This window comes from Melanerpes formicivorus, unplaced genomic scaffold (assembly GCF_026170545.1).
Source record: "Melanerpes formicivorus ecotype bairdi unplaced genomic scaffold, bMelFor1.0.p_v2 SCAF_82, whole genome shotgun sequence".
In the NCBI taxonomy this organism is placed as follows: domain Eukaryota; kingdom Metazoa; phylum Chordata; class Aves; order Piciformes; family Picidae; genus Melanerpes; species Melanerpes formicivorus.
The window spans coordinates 1,552,961-1,567,452 of NW_027142434.1; the positions used below are offsets into that span (position 1 = coordinate 1,552,961).

A 14,492-nucleotide genomic window follows, 5' to 3' on the forward strand; every position below is an offset into this window, starting at 1 on the left:
CTGCCTGGGCAGGACGTGGCGAGGGGAGGTGTGATGGACTGTGGGCTCCCTGTCCTCCCACAAAGGGTGGAGCTGGCATCCCAGCCGCTCGGAGGGGACGGCTGGGGCCACACTCGCTCTCTGCAGATGGAGCTGTGCGCTGCACAAGCCTGCTGTCCTTCTCCAGCTCCCTCCAGAGCAAACGGCCTCAGAGCCAAGCCAGGCTTTGCAGCAGTGGACCCCGAAGCTGAAGGCTGGCTGGAAAGCAGCTCAGAGGAGAGAGCCTTGGGGGTGCTGGGGGAGGAGAAGCTCACCAGGAGCTCTCAGTCTGCACTTGCAGCCCAGAAAGCCAAGCAGAGCCTGGGCTGCAGCAGCAGAAGTGTGGCCAGCAGGGCAAGGGAGGTGATTCTCTCCCTCTGCTCAGCTCTGGGGAGACCCCACCTGGAGTACTGCCTCCAGTTCTGCAGCCCCTATGGCAAGAGGGATCTGGAGGTGCTGGAAGGTGTCCAGAGCAGGGCCAGGAGGATGAGCAGAGGGCTGGAGCTGCTCTGCTGTGAGGACAGACTGAAGGAGTTGGGGCTGTTCAGTCTGCAGAAGAGAAGGCTCTGAGGTGACCTCCTTGTGGCCTTCCAGGATCTGCAGGGGGCTGCAGGAAGGCTGGGGAGGGACTGCTCAGGATCTCAGGCAGTGCTAGGACTAGGGGGAATGGAATGAAGCTGGAGGTGGGGAGATTGAGACTGGAGGGGAGGAGGAAGTTCTTCCCCATGAGAGTGGTGAAGGCCTGGGATGGGTTGTGCAGGGAGGTGGTTGGGGCCCTGTCCCTGGAGGTGTTTAAGGCCAGGCTGGCTGAGGCTGTGGCCAGGCTGATCTAGTGTGGGGTGTCCCTGCCCATGGCAGGGGGGTTGGGGCTGGCTGATCCTTGTGGTCCCTTCCAACCCTGACTGATGCTGTGATGCTGTGATACTATGAATACAGCCACTCCACCTTCCCTGGAGAGCAGCAGTAGGGATGTGCCAGCCTCTGAACCCTCACATCAGTGGGAAGCCAGCTGCTGGGGGCAGCTCTGTCCAGGTCTGCTGGAGGCTGGCATCTGCAGCACCATCTCAGGCACTGCGTGTTAGACACCCTCTGAGTCATCTGGCAGAGGTTTCCCAGCCTGCAGGGGGAAGGATGCTCAGCCCCTCCTGCTGTGGTGCTGTCAGCACTGGGGTATGTCTGCAGCTCTCTATAAGGCCTCAGGAAACCCTGAGGGAGGTCCATGAGCACTGTGACCAAGTGCAGTGGGTGATGTCAGTGTGCCCCTGTCACCATCCTCTTCACAGTGTGCCAGTGTGCATCTGCAGGCTCATAGAATGGTTTGGGTGAAAAGGGACCTTAAAAGTCCATCCAGTCCAACCCCCTGCAGCCCCCAGGGACAGCTGCAACCACAGCAGGTTGCTCACAGCCCCAAACATCCTGACCTGCACTGGTGCCAGGCGTGGGGCAGCTCCCAGCTCTCTGGGCAACCTGGGGCAGGTTCTCACCACCCTCAGTGTCGAACATTTCTCCTTCCCTCCACTCTGAATCTGCCTTATTTAGTTTCAAACCACCCCCCCCTTGTCCTGTCCCAACAGGCCCTGCTCAAAACTCTGTCCCCAGCTCTCTGGTCAGCTCCTTAAGCACTGCAAGGCCACCAGAAGGTCTCCCTGGAGCCTTCTCCAGGCTGCACAGCCCCAACTCTCTCAGCCTGGTCTCAGAGCAGAGGGCTTCCAGCCCTCAGGGGCACAGCCATTGTGGCATCTGGTAATGCCCCAGGAGAAATGTGGCTGTGCCCTGCCAGCCAAACCTGCACCTTCCCTTCAATGGGGCCCTGAACACCCAGCTCCCAGTGCCAGCTGTTCCTGCTGTGCCTGACTGTGAGGTGGAGCTGCTGTGCTCTGAGCTGTTGGAGGGGCTGTGCCCAGGGTCCCTCAGGCCAGCTCTGCTCTGCTTGCCTGGCTTCCTGCAGCCAGTGATAGCTCTTCACCCTCACTGTGCACAGCCACCATGGCAGTCTGGCTCCTCTCCCACTCACCTTGTGCCCTGTGACAAAGTTCAGCCCTGCTGCACACAGGACCTCAGCAGCACGTTGCCCTCATCATCCTCATCCCCTTCCTGTGTTCCAGGCCTTGGTTCAGGACCAGGAATGCCTTCAGGGCATAATTGCTGCTGAATTTGGTGCCAGTTTGCCAGGTCCAAGGGAAGCAACTCCCTGCTGCTGCTCCCCCCTGCAGGGCTGCCTCCTCCTTTCCTCCCAGTTTGAGGAATGCACTCCCAGCAGCCAGAGCAGCCTGGGCTCCTCAGCCACTGTGCAAACAGGCTGCCTGACCTAGGTGAGCTGCTGTGGCTGAGAGGACAAGCAGTGGGAAGGGTCCCCTGCACCCCAGAGAGCAGCAGCCAGCCTCTGCTGGCAGCCTCTGCTGGCAGCTGCCTTTATTCTTCGATGCCTGCTTGGCTTTTACAGCAGCAAGAGCCCAGCCCGGGCTCGAGAGGCTCAATGGCAGCTTTTGCTAACTTGGCCTGGCTTGGGTCCTGTCCATGGCCACAGCTCCTGGGAGCTCTGGAGCATCCTTGCCTCTGGAGCATCCTTGCCTTCTGCAGGGGCTGGCAGCTCCTCATGGGTCACAGAGCTGAGGCTGGGATGAGCTGCAGACACCAGTGAAACCATTCCCTTCTCCTGCTTCTCTCCTGGAGCCCCCTGTGGAGCAGCTCCTGGAAGGGGCTGCCTTCTGCTGGCCTCCAAGTCCAGCTGATGGAGCACTGACGACATGGAAAGTGCCTGAGAAAGGGAAGGTTCTTTCTCTGTCCAGTGCCACCTGCTCCTGTCCCAGTGTGGGGTTTCCTGGGGCCTGGGCTGGGTGTCCTGCTCTGCTGCCTGCCCTCCTTGCAGCCAGCTTCCACGGCAGAGGATGGTGGCTGGGTCCTGGAGGATGGTTCCCAGGGGGATGGAGGGTGGCAGCTTGCACCCCAGCAAGCTGAGAGTCAAGCAGGGATGAGCACAAGGGAATGCCCCAACTCCAGCAGGGACTGCAGAGGTCTGGCAGCAGCAGCCAGGGGCTGATAGTTTGGTGCCAGGCCACAGTGCAGGGCTTGCCCATGGAGCAACCTCAGTGACAAGTGATGTTCCACAGGGACTAGAGCTCTTTGACATCTTTGGTGGCCATAAGGGCAGTGGGGCTGAGGCCCCCTCATCAAGTCTGTGGATGACACCAAGCTGTGTGGCCTAGTAGACACTGGAGGGGATGCTGTCCAGAGGGACTTGGGCAGGCTGCAGAGTGGGGCTCCAAGCCAACCTCATGAAGTTTCATAGTTTCATAGTTTCATTCAGGGTTGGAAGGGAGCACAAGGATCATCTAGTTCCAACCCCCCTGCCATGGGCAGGGACACCCCACACTAGATCAGCCTGGCCACAGCCTCATCCAGCCTGGCCTTAAACACCTCCAGGGACAGAGCCCCAACCACCTCCCTGCACAACCCATTCCAGGCCTTCACCACTCTCATGGGGAAGAACTTCCTCCTCACATCCAGCCTGAATCTCCCCACCTCCAGCTTCATTCCATTCCCCCTAGTCCTAGCACTGCCTGAGATCCTGAGCAGTTCCTCCCCAGCCTTCCTGTAGGCACCCTTCAGATCCTGGAAGGCCACAATGAGGTCACCTCAGAGCCTTCTCCTCTCCAGACTGAACAGCCCCAACTCCTTCAGTCTGTCCTCACAGCAGAGCAGCTCCAGCCCTCTGCTCATCCTCCTGGCCCTGCTCTGGACACCTTCCAGCCCCTCCAGATCCCTCTTGCCATAGGGGCTCCAGAACTGGAGGCAGGACTCCAGGTGGGGTCTCTCCAGAGCTGAGCAGAGGGGGAGAATCACCTCCCTTGCCCTGCTGGCCACACTTCTCCTGATGCAGCCCAGGCTCTGCTTGGCTTTGTGGGCTGCAAGTGCAGACTGAGAGCTCCTGGTGAGCTTCTCCTCCCCCAGCACCCCCAAGGCTCTCTCCTCAGGGCTACTTTCCAGCCAGTCCCTGCCCAGCCTGGATTTGTGCCTGGGATTGCCTCCACCCAGATGCAGGACCCTGCCCTTGCTCTTATTGAACTTCATGAGGTTGGCTTGTGCCCAGCTCTGCAGCCTGTCCAGGTCCCTCTGGATGGATCCCTTCCCTCCAGCTGTCTGCTGCACCACACAGCTTGGTGCCAGCAGCAAACCTGCTGAGGGTGCACTCAGTGCCACTGTCCATGGCACCCACAGGGATGTTGAACAAGACAGGTCCCAGGACTGATCCCTGAGGGACTCTGCTTGTCACTGGCCTCCACTGGGCCCTGGAGCCATTGACAGCCACTCTTTGGGTGCAGCCATCAAGCCAGTTCCTTATCCATCTAGTGGTCCACCCATCACAGCCATGTGTCACCAGCCTGGAGACCAGGATGTGGTGTGGGACAGTGTCGAAGGCTGTGCTCAGCTCCAGGTAAATGACATCAGTTGCTCGCCCCTCAGCTATTAATTTTGTCACCTGCTCATAGAAGGCCACCAGGTTGGTCAGGCAGGATTTGCCCTTGGCAAAACCATGCTGACTGTTCAACAAGGCCAAGGGCAGAGCTCTGCATGTGGCCTGGGGCAATCCCAAGCACAAAGCCAGGCTGGGTGAGGAGTGGCTCAAGAGCAGCTTTGAGGGGAAGGACTTGATTACAAACTCAAGGTGAGCTGGGCAACTTGTTCCAGTGTCTCACCACCCTCCCAGGGAAGGATTTCCTCTTAATGTCCAACCTCAACCTCCCCTACTCCAGTTTCAATCCATTGCCTCTCCTTCTACCCCTGCAGCCCCTGCCCAGCCTTCCTCTGGGACCCCTTCAGATACTGAGATGAAGCTCTGAGGTCTCCCTGGAGCCTTCTCCAGGCTGCACAGTCCCAGCTCTCCCAGCCTGGCCCCACAGGGGAGGTTCTGCAGCCCTCTGCTCATCTTCCTGGCCTCCTCTGGAGCCTCTTCACCAGCTCCAGGTCTCTCTTGTGTTGAAGGCCCCAGAGCTGGACAAAGCACTGCAGGTGAGGTCTCCCCAGAGCAGGGCAGAGGGGCAGGATCCTCTCTCTCCACCTCTGGCAATGGGCACTGGCAGCCCAGAAGGCCAAGGGCAGCACAGCTGCCCTTGGCCTTCTGGGCTGCCAGTGCCCATTGCTGCCTCCTGTCCAGCTTCTCCCCACCCCAGCACCCCCAAGTCCTTTCCTGCAGGGCTGCTCAGGATCTCATCACCTCCAGCCTGGATCGGTACCGAGGATTGTCCTGAGCCGGCTGCAGGACCTTGCACTTCGCTTTGTTGAGCCTCCTGAGGTTCCCCTGAGCTCCCTTCTCCAGCCTGCCCAGCAGGGCTGGGACGGGGTGGGACGTGGCTGGGGTCCCCTGCGGCGTGGGGCTGAAGGCGGAGGGTCCCCGAGGCCGGTGCGGGAGCGGGACCGGGGCAGGGCGGCGCATCCCCGCTGGCGGCGCCGGGGACGGTGCGGGGCCCGCTCCCACGGGCTGCTGCCGGTGGCTGCTTCCCCGCCCGTCCCCTGCTGGCCGTGCCTTCGGGGCGGTGGCCGCCGTGACATCAGCCCGGGCTGGGGCCGAGCGCAGCGCCGCCGCCCCGCTCCCGCCTTCCCCCGCCGCGCACAAAACCCCCGGGCGGCCACCGGCCCCTGCCCCGCTCCCGGCACCGGCACCGGCACCGGCACCGGCACCGACACCGACACCGGCACCGACACCGACACCGACACCGACACCGGCGCCGGCACCGACACCGACACCGGCACCGGCACCGACACCGACACCGGTACCGACACCAGCACCGACACCGACACCGACACCGGCACCGACACCGGTACCGACACCAGCACCGACACCGGCCCCGCACAGCCCAGCTCCAGCTGCAGGTAGGGGCCCCTCTACACCCAGGCAGCCTCTGGACTGGACGGGACAGGGCTATGGGTAGCAGCAGATGCCACTGTACAGCTCCATCCTTCTGTGAGTTCAAAGCCGAGCCCCCTCCGAGCCCCCTCCCGCGGCTCCCCGCTACGGAACCCCCGCGGCTGCCGCTGCTCCCGGGTCGGGGACCGGCTCCCTTCCGTCCCCGAGCTGCTGCATCCCCAGCCCCGCTCCGGGACCCCCGGCGGTGTCCCCCCCCCGGCGGCACCCGGCCCGGGGCGGGATGCGGGGCTGGGGCACAGCCTCCGCCGTGTGCCCGCGGGGGTGGGCGAGGGCTGCGCGGGGCCCGGCGGGGCAGGAAGCATTGGCAGCGCCGCGCAGATGGCACAGTGCGGAAGCTGGAGCGCTTGCATCAGGCAGGCTGAGCTCAGCTGACCCTCCGGAGCGGGGGCATGGGCATGGGCATGGGCACGGCGTGGGAGCTGCCCGCCGCTGGACCTTCTGCTGGCCTTGGTTGTGACCCTGCGCTGAGCTCTGCCAAGCGGCATCTCAGGGTGGTGCTGAGCTCTGCTCTGCCCTCTGCCAAGTGGCATCTCAGGGTGGTGCTGAGCTCTGCTGTGCCCTCTGCCAAGTGGCATCCCAGGGTGGTGCTGAGCTGTGCCCTCTGTAAAGTGGCATCTCAGGGTGGTGCTGAGCTCTGCTGTGCCCTCTGCCAAGTGGCATCTCAGGGTGGTGCTGAGCTCTGCTGTGCCCTCTGCCAAGTGGCATCTCAGGGTGGTGCTGAGCTCTCCTGTGCCCTCTACCAAGTGGCATCTCAGGGTGGTGCTGAGCTCTGCTGTGCCCTCTGCCAAGTGGCATCTCAGGGTGGTGCTGAGCTCTGCTCTGCCCTCTGCCAAGTGGCATCTCAGGGTGGTGCTGAGCTCTGCTGTGCCCTCTGCCAAGCGGCATCTCAGGGTGGTGCTGAGCTCTGCTGTGCCCTCTGCCAAGTGGCATCTCAGGGTGGTGCTGAGCTCTGCTGTGCCCTCTGCCAAGTGACATCTCAGGGTGGTGCTGAGCTCTGCTGTGCCCTCTGCCAAGTGGCATCTCAGGGTGGTGCTGAGCACTGCTGTGCCCTCTGCCAAGTGGCATCTCAGGGTGGTGCTGAGCACTGCTGTGCCCTCTGCCAAGTGGCATCTCAGGGTGGTGCTGAGCTCTGCTGTGCCCTCTGCCAAGTGGATCTCAGGGTGGTGCTGAGCTCTGCTGTGCCCTCTGCCAAGTGACATCTCAGGGTGGTGCTGAGCACTGCTGTGCCCTCTGCCAAGTGGCATCTCAGGGTGGTGCTGAGCTCTGCTGTGCCCTCTGCCAAGTGGATCTCAGGGTGGTGCTGAGCTCTGCTGTGCCCTCTGCCAAGCGGCATCTCAGGGTGGTGCTGAGCACTGCTGTGCCCTCTGCCAAGTGGCATCTCAGGGTGGTGCTGAGCTCTGCTGTGCCCTCTGCCGAGTGGCATCTCAGGGTGGTGCTGAGCTCTGCTGTGCCCTCTGCCTAGTGGCATCCCTGGGCAGTGCTCTCGGGCTGGGCAGTGAGCAGAGTCCTCTCTGCTGGCATGGGCTGATGCCACCTCACCAAGGAGATGGGCATCACTGGGGTCCTGGCTGGGCACATGCTGGAGCACAGCTTCAGGTGCCACTTCCCAGCCCCCCAAGGGGCTGTGGGACAGGAATTAGTGCTTGGCAAAGGGGCTGCCATCCAGGGAGGGGTGGAGAGGGGGAGAAGGTGCAGGAGCTATGAAAGCTCAGCTGTGGGTGCTGCACCTCTTGGCTCTTCAGGTGGTCAGGCTGGAGAGGGCTGCTGGTGTCTGTGACCTCTGCCCCTGGAGCCTTGCCACTTCCCAAGCAGCTCAGTGCTTGGTGCTGCTGCTTGGCAGTCTGTGTGGTGCCTCCCTGCTCACACAGGCAGCTGGGCTGCTCCTGGAGCTGCAGCTCCCTGCTCCCCTGGGCTGCTCCTGGAGCTGCAGCTCCCTGCTCCCCTGGGCTGCTCCTGGAGCTGCAGCTCCCTGCTCACCTGAGCTGCTCCTGGGAGCTGCAGCTCCCTGCTCACCTGGGCTGCTCCTGGAGATGCAGCTCCCTGCTCACCTGGGCTGCTCCTGGGAGCTGCAGCTCCCTGCTCACCTGGGCTGCCCCTGCAGCTGCAGCTCCCTGCTCACCTGGGCTGCTCCTGGAGCTGCAGCTCCCTGCTCACCTGGGCTGCTCCTGCAGCTGCAGCTCCCTGCTCACCTGGGCTGCCCCTGGGAGCTGCAGCTCCCTGCTCACCTGGGCTGCTCCTGGGCTGCTGCAGCTCCCTGCTCACCTGGGCTGCTCCTGGAGCTGCAGCTCCCTGCTCACCTGGGCTGCTCCTGGAGCTGCATGCCTGCTCACCTGGGCTGCTCCTGGAGCTGCAGCTCCCTGCTCACCTGAGCTGCTCCTGGAGCTGCAGCTCCCTGCTCACCTGGGCTGCTCCTGGAGCTGCATCCCTGCTCACCTGGGCTGCTCCTGGGAGCTGCAGCTCCCTCCTCACCTGGGCTGCTCCTGGGAGCTTCAGCTCCCTGCTCACCTGGGCTGCTCCTGGAGCTGCAGCTCCCTGCTCACCTGGGCTGCCCCTGGAGCTGCAGCTCCCTGCTCACCTGGGCTGCTCCTGGGAGCTGCAGCTCCCTGCTCACCTGGGCTGCTCCTGGAGCTGCAGCTCCCTGCTCACCTGGGCTGCTCCTGGAGCTGCAGCTCCCTGCTCCTGGGAGGCAGTGCAGGGTGATGAGGATGTGATGAGGGGAGGGGAAATAAGGGCTTTGAGAAGCTGGAGTGAGCCTGGCCAGGGTGTGGGTGTTGATTCCTGAGGGAGGGAGGGAGTAGCATTCCTCTTGGCTTTGGTTGTGGATGCAGTTGGGATTTCCTCTGAGCAGCTCAGCTGTGGTGGAGAACTCTCCAAGCTGTGCCCACAGCCTGGGGCAGCAGTATTCAGTATTCAGTATTCAGTATTCAGTATCACTGAGGTTGGAAGAGACCTCAAAGATCATCAAGTCCAACCTGGCACCACAGACCTCATGGCCAGCAGGCAGCGGTGTGTTGGCCCACAGCATGTCACAGCTTGCCCACAGAGCTTGCCCGTGGCCATGTGGCAGGGGGCTCAGTGTGGTGCTGGCCTCAGGCTGGCCCCTGCCCTGGCACAGCAAACCCCAAGGCTGCCAGAGGGGTGGCAGCAGGAGTAAGGCCTGGCCAGGCTGCTTTGGGAGCTGTAGAGTGGATGAGCTGTGGGTGAGGAGCACTCTGGACCTCAGACCCTCCTAACTTTCTCCTCCCCTTTCATGGCCAAGCCCTCAGATGTCTGAGCTGATGCAGCTGCATCTCCTGGGGCACTTCTTTCATCTCTCCACGTGCTGCCAAGTGCTTTGCCATGTCCCAGTGCTTGCCAGCCTCAGGGCCCTCTGCTCTTGCTCAGCAGTTTGGCATCACCCTGCCACAGACGCTCTCCATTTGTCCTCCTTTGCACTGCTGGCAGCCCAGAGCCTGCTGACACCCAGCTGCTAGTGGCAGGAGGCTGGGGGGCACAGTCCTGATGTGCCTCCTGTAGGGTTCTTTCCCTTGTGCCCAGGTGCTGTGACAGCTGCTGCTGGTGTGGGGCAGAGGCCCCCGGGGGCCCAGCTGCAGTTCCTGCTGCTGCCCCCCAGCAGCTCTGTCCTGCTGCTTTCCCCCCTGCTGGTCTGTGTGTCCCAGGAGCTGGTTCCTCCTCTGCTCAGGAGCCTCCTTCAGCTTCTGCCTTGTTGGACTGCTGCAGCAGCTGCTCTGGGAGCTGGGAGGTGGTGATCAGCCCCCAGGGCTTCCTCCTATGGTTTCCTTCCCTTTGACTCAGCCTTTTGCCAGGCCACCTGCCTGGGCTGCTGGGAGCATGGTCAGGAAGGAGCCACTTGTGCAGCACTGATGGTGCTTCCCTGCCACCCTCTTGTGTTAACCCTCACTAGGAGAAACCCCCCCAGAAACACCAGGAGGCTTCTGCTCCCCAGAGCTGTGCTCCCAGCACAGAGTGATTGCTCTGCAATTAATCACAGAGTCACAGAGCCAACCAGGCTGGGAAAGACCTCAGAGATCAGCAAGTCCAAGCAGCTACCTAGCACCCAACACCTCCTGACAACTGAACCATGGCTCCAAGGGCCACATCCAAGCCCCTCTTGAACACCTCCAGGGATGGGGACTCCACCACCTCCCTGGGCAGCACATCCCCAGGGCCAATCTCTCTGTCTGGGAAGAACTTTCTCCTCACCTCCAGCCTGAACCTCCCCTGGCACAGCCTGAGACTGTGGCCTCTTGTTCTGGTGCTGGCTGCCTGGGAGAAGAGCCCAACCCCCACCTGGCTCCAACCTCCCTGCAGGGAGTTGCAGAGAGCAAGAAGGTCTCCCCTGAGCCTCCTCTTCTGCAGGCTAAGCAACCCCAGCTCCCTCAGCCTCTCCTCCCAGGGCTGTGCCCCAGAACCCTCCCCAGCTTTGTTGCCCTTCTCTGGACACCTTCCAGCAGCTCAACCTCTTTCCTGACCTGAGGAGCCCAGAACTGGACACAGGACTAATTACTGCCCACAGAAGGGCAGCAAAGGTGGTGAAGGGTCTAGAGCAGAAGTCCTGTGAGGAGCAGCTGAGGGAGCTGGGGGGGTTGAGCCTGGAGCAGAGGAGGCTGAGGGAGACCTCATTGCTCTCTGCAGCTCCCTGTGAGGAGGCTGCAGCCAGGGGGGGTTGGGCTCTGCTCCCCAGGCTCAGGGGACAGAAGGAGAGGAACTGGCCTGAAATTGTGGCAGGGGAGGCTGAGGTTGGAGAGGAGGCCAAATGTCTTTGCTGGAGGAGTGGTCAGGGCCTGGCAGAGGCTGCCCAGGGAGGTGGTGGAGTCCCCATGGCTGGAGGGGTTGCAGCAAGCTGTGGCCATGGCAGCTGGGGCCAGGGTTTGGTGGCCATGGGGGGGTTGGGGTTGACCTGGGGGATCCCAGAGGCCTTTGCCAACCAAGACAATTCTGTGCCTCTCTGATTCTAGCAGAACATCTGGGCAGGTACATGGGAAAAGCTTTCCAGCTGTTCCAGGAGCTCAGGTGGTTGAGCTGGCATCCTGGGGGTTGCAGGTGAAGTTCAGGGGAAGGTGGAGGGGCAGAGCCTGAGCTGCTCTGGGAGCTCCTGTGGCAGTGGAGCTGTGTTCACACGGTGGTGGCAGCTGGTGGTGGCTTCAAACCCAGCTGCCCTGGGGCAGGCAGTGGGGCAGCTGTCAGCTTGGCTGCTGCTGGCAGCAGCACAGTGATCTTCCTACCCTGAGGTGCTGGAGAGGGTAGAGAGAAGGGCAGCAAAGCTGCTGATGGGTTTGGAGAGCAGCTCTGATGAGGAGAGGCTGAGGGGGCTGGGACTGAGCTGGGGTTGTTTAGCCTGAAGAAGAGGAAGCCAAGAGCAGACCTCAGTGCTCTGTAGAGCTGCCTGAAAGGAGCTGGGGCTGAGGCTGTGCCAGGCTCTTTTCCCAGATCACCAATGCCAGGACAAGAGGGAAAGGCCTCAGGTTGCACCAGGGGAGGCTCAGGCTGGATGTTCCTGCAGGAAAGGCTTCAGGTTGCACCAGGGGAGGCTCAGGTTGGATGTTCCTGCAGGAAAGGCCTCAGGTTGCACCAGGGGAGGCTCAGGTTGGATGTTCCTGCAGGAAAGGCTTCAGGTTGCACCAGGGGAGGCTCAGGCTGGATGTTCCTGCAGGAAAGGCTTCAGGTTGCACCAGGGGAGGCTCAGGTTGGATGTTCCTGCAGGTGCTGAGGGACTGGCACAGGGAAGTGGTGGAGTCACTGTCCCTGGAGGTGCTCAGTAGCTGAGTGGTGGCACTGGCACATGTCTGATGTCCTGGAGGTGCTGGGTGGAAGGTTGGACTTGGAGAGCTCTTGGATGTTGACCAGCCTGAAGGAGTCTGTGATTCCAGCCCACCCTGAGGGTTGGAGGCCCTGTGTTCCTGCCCCTGGAGGCCTTGGCTCCATCTGCCTGCTGCTTCCCCTCACAGCCATGGTTTGGACAGCATCCCAAAGGCCCAGGACATGCTGCTTCCATGCTGGGTTATGCCTGGCTGTCCAGTGGAGCTTAGTGCTGTGAGCCCACCTGGGCTGTGCTGGGCATCTGCCCCTGAGCTGCTGCAGAGCCACTGACAGCAGAGCCAACCTCCAGGAGGCTGCTGGGGCTCTGCTCCCCTGTGCCAGCTGCTGAGAGCAGCTTGGAGTCTTGAGCTTTGAGACCTCTTCCAGAGCAGATGGTGGAGCAGTGGTGGATGATGGAGCAGCTGCAGGGCTGAGCCATGCCTGGCACACAGGATCACAGAATCACAGGGTGGGAAGGGAGCTCAGGGCTCAGCCAGCTCCAGCCCCCTGCCATGCCCAGGGACACCTCCCCCCAGCCCAGGCTGCTCCAGGCCTCATCCAGCCTGGTCCTGAACACCTCCAGGCAGGGCACAGCCACAGCCTCCCTGGGCAGCCTGTGCCAGGCTCTCCCCAGCCTCACCCTCAGCAATCTCTTCCTCCTCTCCACTCTCAGTCTCTCCTCTCCCAGCTCAAAGCCATTGTTCCTCCTCCTGTCCCTCCCAGCCCTTGGCCCAAGTCCCTCCCCAGCTCTCCTGGAGCCCTTCAGGTCCTGCAAGGCTGCTCTGAGGTCTCCCTGGAGCCTTCTCTCCTCCACAGCTCCTTTGGGGAACCTCTTTCTGTGCCTCACCACCCTCGATGTGAAGAGTTTCCTCCTACTGCTGCCCCAGGGAGGAAATCATCTCCTGGTTTGGCAGCCTTGGATGCCTTCTGGCCTGAGCTCCTTGAGGTCTTTGGCCACAGGACAGTGACCTCCTGTTGCTCACTCTGCCAGCAGTGCTGTGGGGAAGTGAAGCTGTGGGCAGAGTGTTGCACTGGGCCAGACCCAGCTCAGCTGCCTGCTGCAGCCTGCTCTGAGAGAAGCACTGCAGGGGTTGGGACCTCTGCCATGTCTGCCAGGAGTCACAGAGAGGGCACCAGGAGGAGGCTCTGGCTCCATGGCTGCTCTGAGGGTTTCACTTTGGAGCTGGCTGCTGCAGCTCCCAGGCTCCATGGCAGGGTGCCCCCAGGCTCCATGGGCAGGATGCCCCCAGGCTCCATGGGCAGGGTGGTGCCAGGCTCCATGGGCAGGGTGGTACCAGGCTCCATGAGCAGGGTGGTGCCAGGCTCCATGGGCAGGATGCCCCCAGGCTCCATGAGCAGGATGGTGCCAGCCCATCCCCCACAGCCAACCCCTGGCCAAGCTGCCAGCCCCTGGCTGGGACAGCAGCTCTCTGAGCTGGGTGAGGAACTGGCTGGAGGCTGAGCCCAGAGAGTGGTGGTGAATGGTGCCACAGCCAGCTGGCAGCCAGGCACCAGTGCTGTGCCCCAGGGAGCAGAGCTGGGCCCTGTGCTCTTTAACATCTTCATTGATGATCTGGAGGAGGGGATGGAGTCAGTCAGCAGCAAATGTGCAGCTGACAGCAAGCTGGGGGCAAGAGTTGATCTGCTGGAGGGCAGAGAGGCTCTGCAGAGGGACCTGGCCAGGCTGGGCAGATGGGCAGAGGCCAAGGGCAGGAGACTGAACACATCCAAGTGCCAGGGGCTGCACATTGGCCACAGCAACCCCAGGCAGTGCCACAGGCTGGGGGCAGAGTGGCTGAGAGCAGCCAGGCAGAGAGGGACCTGGGGGTGCTGGTGGATGGTAGGCTGAACAGGAGCCTGCAGTGTGCCCAGGCAGCCAGCAGGGCCAAGGGCATCCTGGCCTGCAGCAGGAAGAGTGTGGCCAGCAGGAGCAGGGAGCTCATCCTGCCCTGTGCTCAGCACTGCTGAGGCCACACCTTGAGTCCTGTGTCCAGCTCTGGGCTCCTCAGGTCAGGAAGGAGGTTGAGCTGCTGGAAGGTGTCCAGAGAAGGGCAACAAAGCTCGGGAGGGGTCTGGGGCACAGCCCTGGGAGGAGAGGCTGAGGGAGCTGGGGTTGCTTAGCCTGCAGAAGAGGAGGCTCAGGGGAGACCTTCTTGCTCTCTGCAACTCCCTGCAGGGAGGTTGGAGCCAGGTGGGGGTTGGGCTCTTCTCCCAGGCAGCCAGCACCAGAACAAGAGGACACAGTCTCAGGCTGTGCCAGGGGAGGCTCAGGCTGGAGGTGAGGAGGAAGTTCTGCACAGAGAGAGTGATTGCCCATTGGGATGTGCTGCCTGGGGAGGTGGTGGAGTCCCCATCCCTGGAGGTGTTCAGGAGGAGACTTGATAGGGTGCTTGGTGCCATGGGTGAGTTGATTAGGTGGTGCTGGATTGGTTGATGGGTTGGACACCATGATCTTGAAGGTCTCTTCCAACCTGGTTTGGTTTATTCTAAACAAAAGGTTTATTCAGCAGCTGGAACTCCTCCCCCAGGCAAGCAGCATCATGGAATTGGTTGGCTTGGAAGGACCTTGCAGGTCATGGAGTCCAGCCCCTGACCCAGCCCTGCCAGGTCACCCCTGAACCTCAGCCCCACAGCTCCCCAGCCTTGGAGCCCCTCCAGGGGTGGGGGCTGCAGCAGTGCCCTGGGCAGCCTGTTCCAGGGCTGGGCATGACAGCAGTGGTGCTGCTGGAGGCCATTTCCTCTCCTGCTG

At 62.2% G+C, this 14,492-nt stretch overlaps 1 protein-coding gene across 1 annotated transcript in view; it reads left to right on the top strand.

The window, feature by feature from the left end:
* The first annotated feature begins 5,805 nt into the window (after positions 1-5,805).
* Positions 5,806-14,492, top strand: part of CSRP1 (cysteine and glycine rich protein 1) — a 30,207-nt gene continuing 21,520 nt past the window's right edge. The window contains exon 1 of the mRNA XM_068164668.1: positions 5,806-5,889. The gene's annotated coding sequence lies outside the window, so the exon portion shown is untranslated. The remainder of the gene's footprint in view (positions 5,890-14,492) is intronic.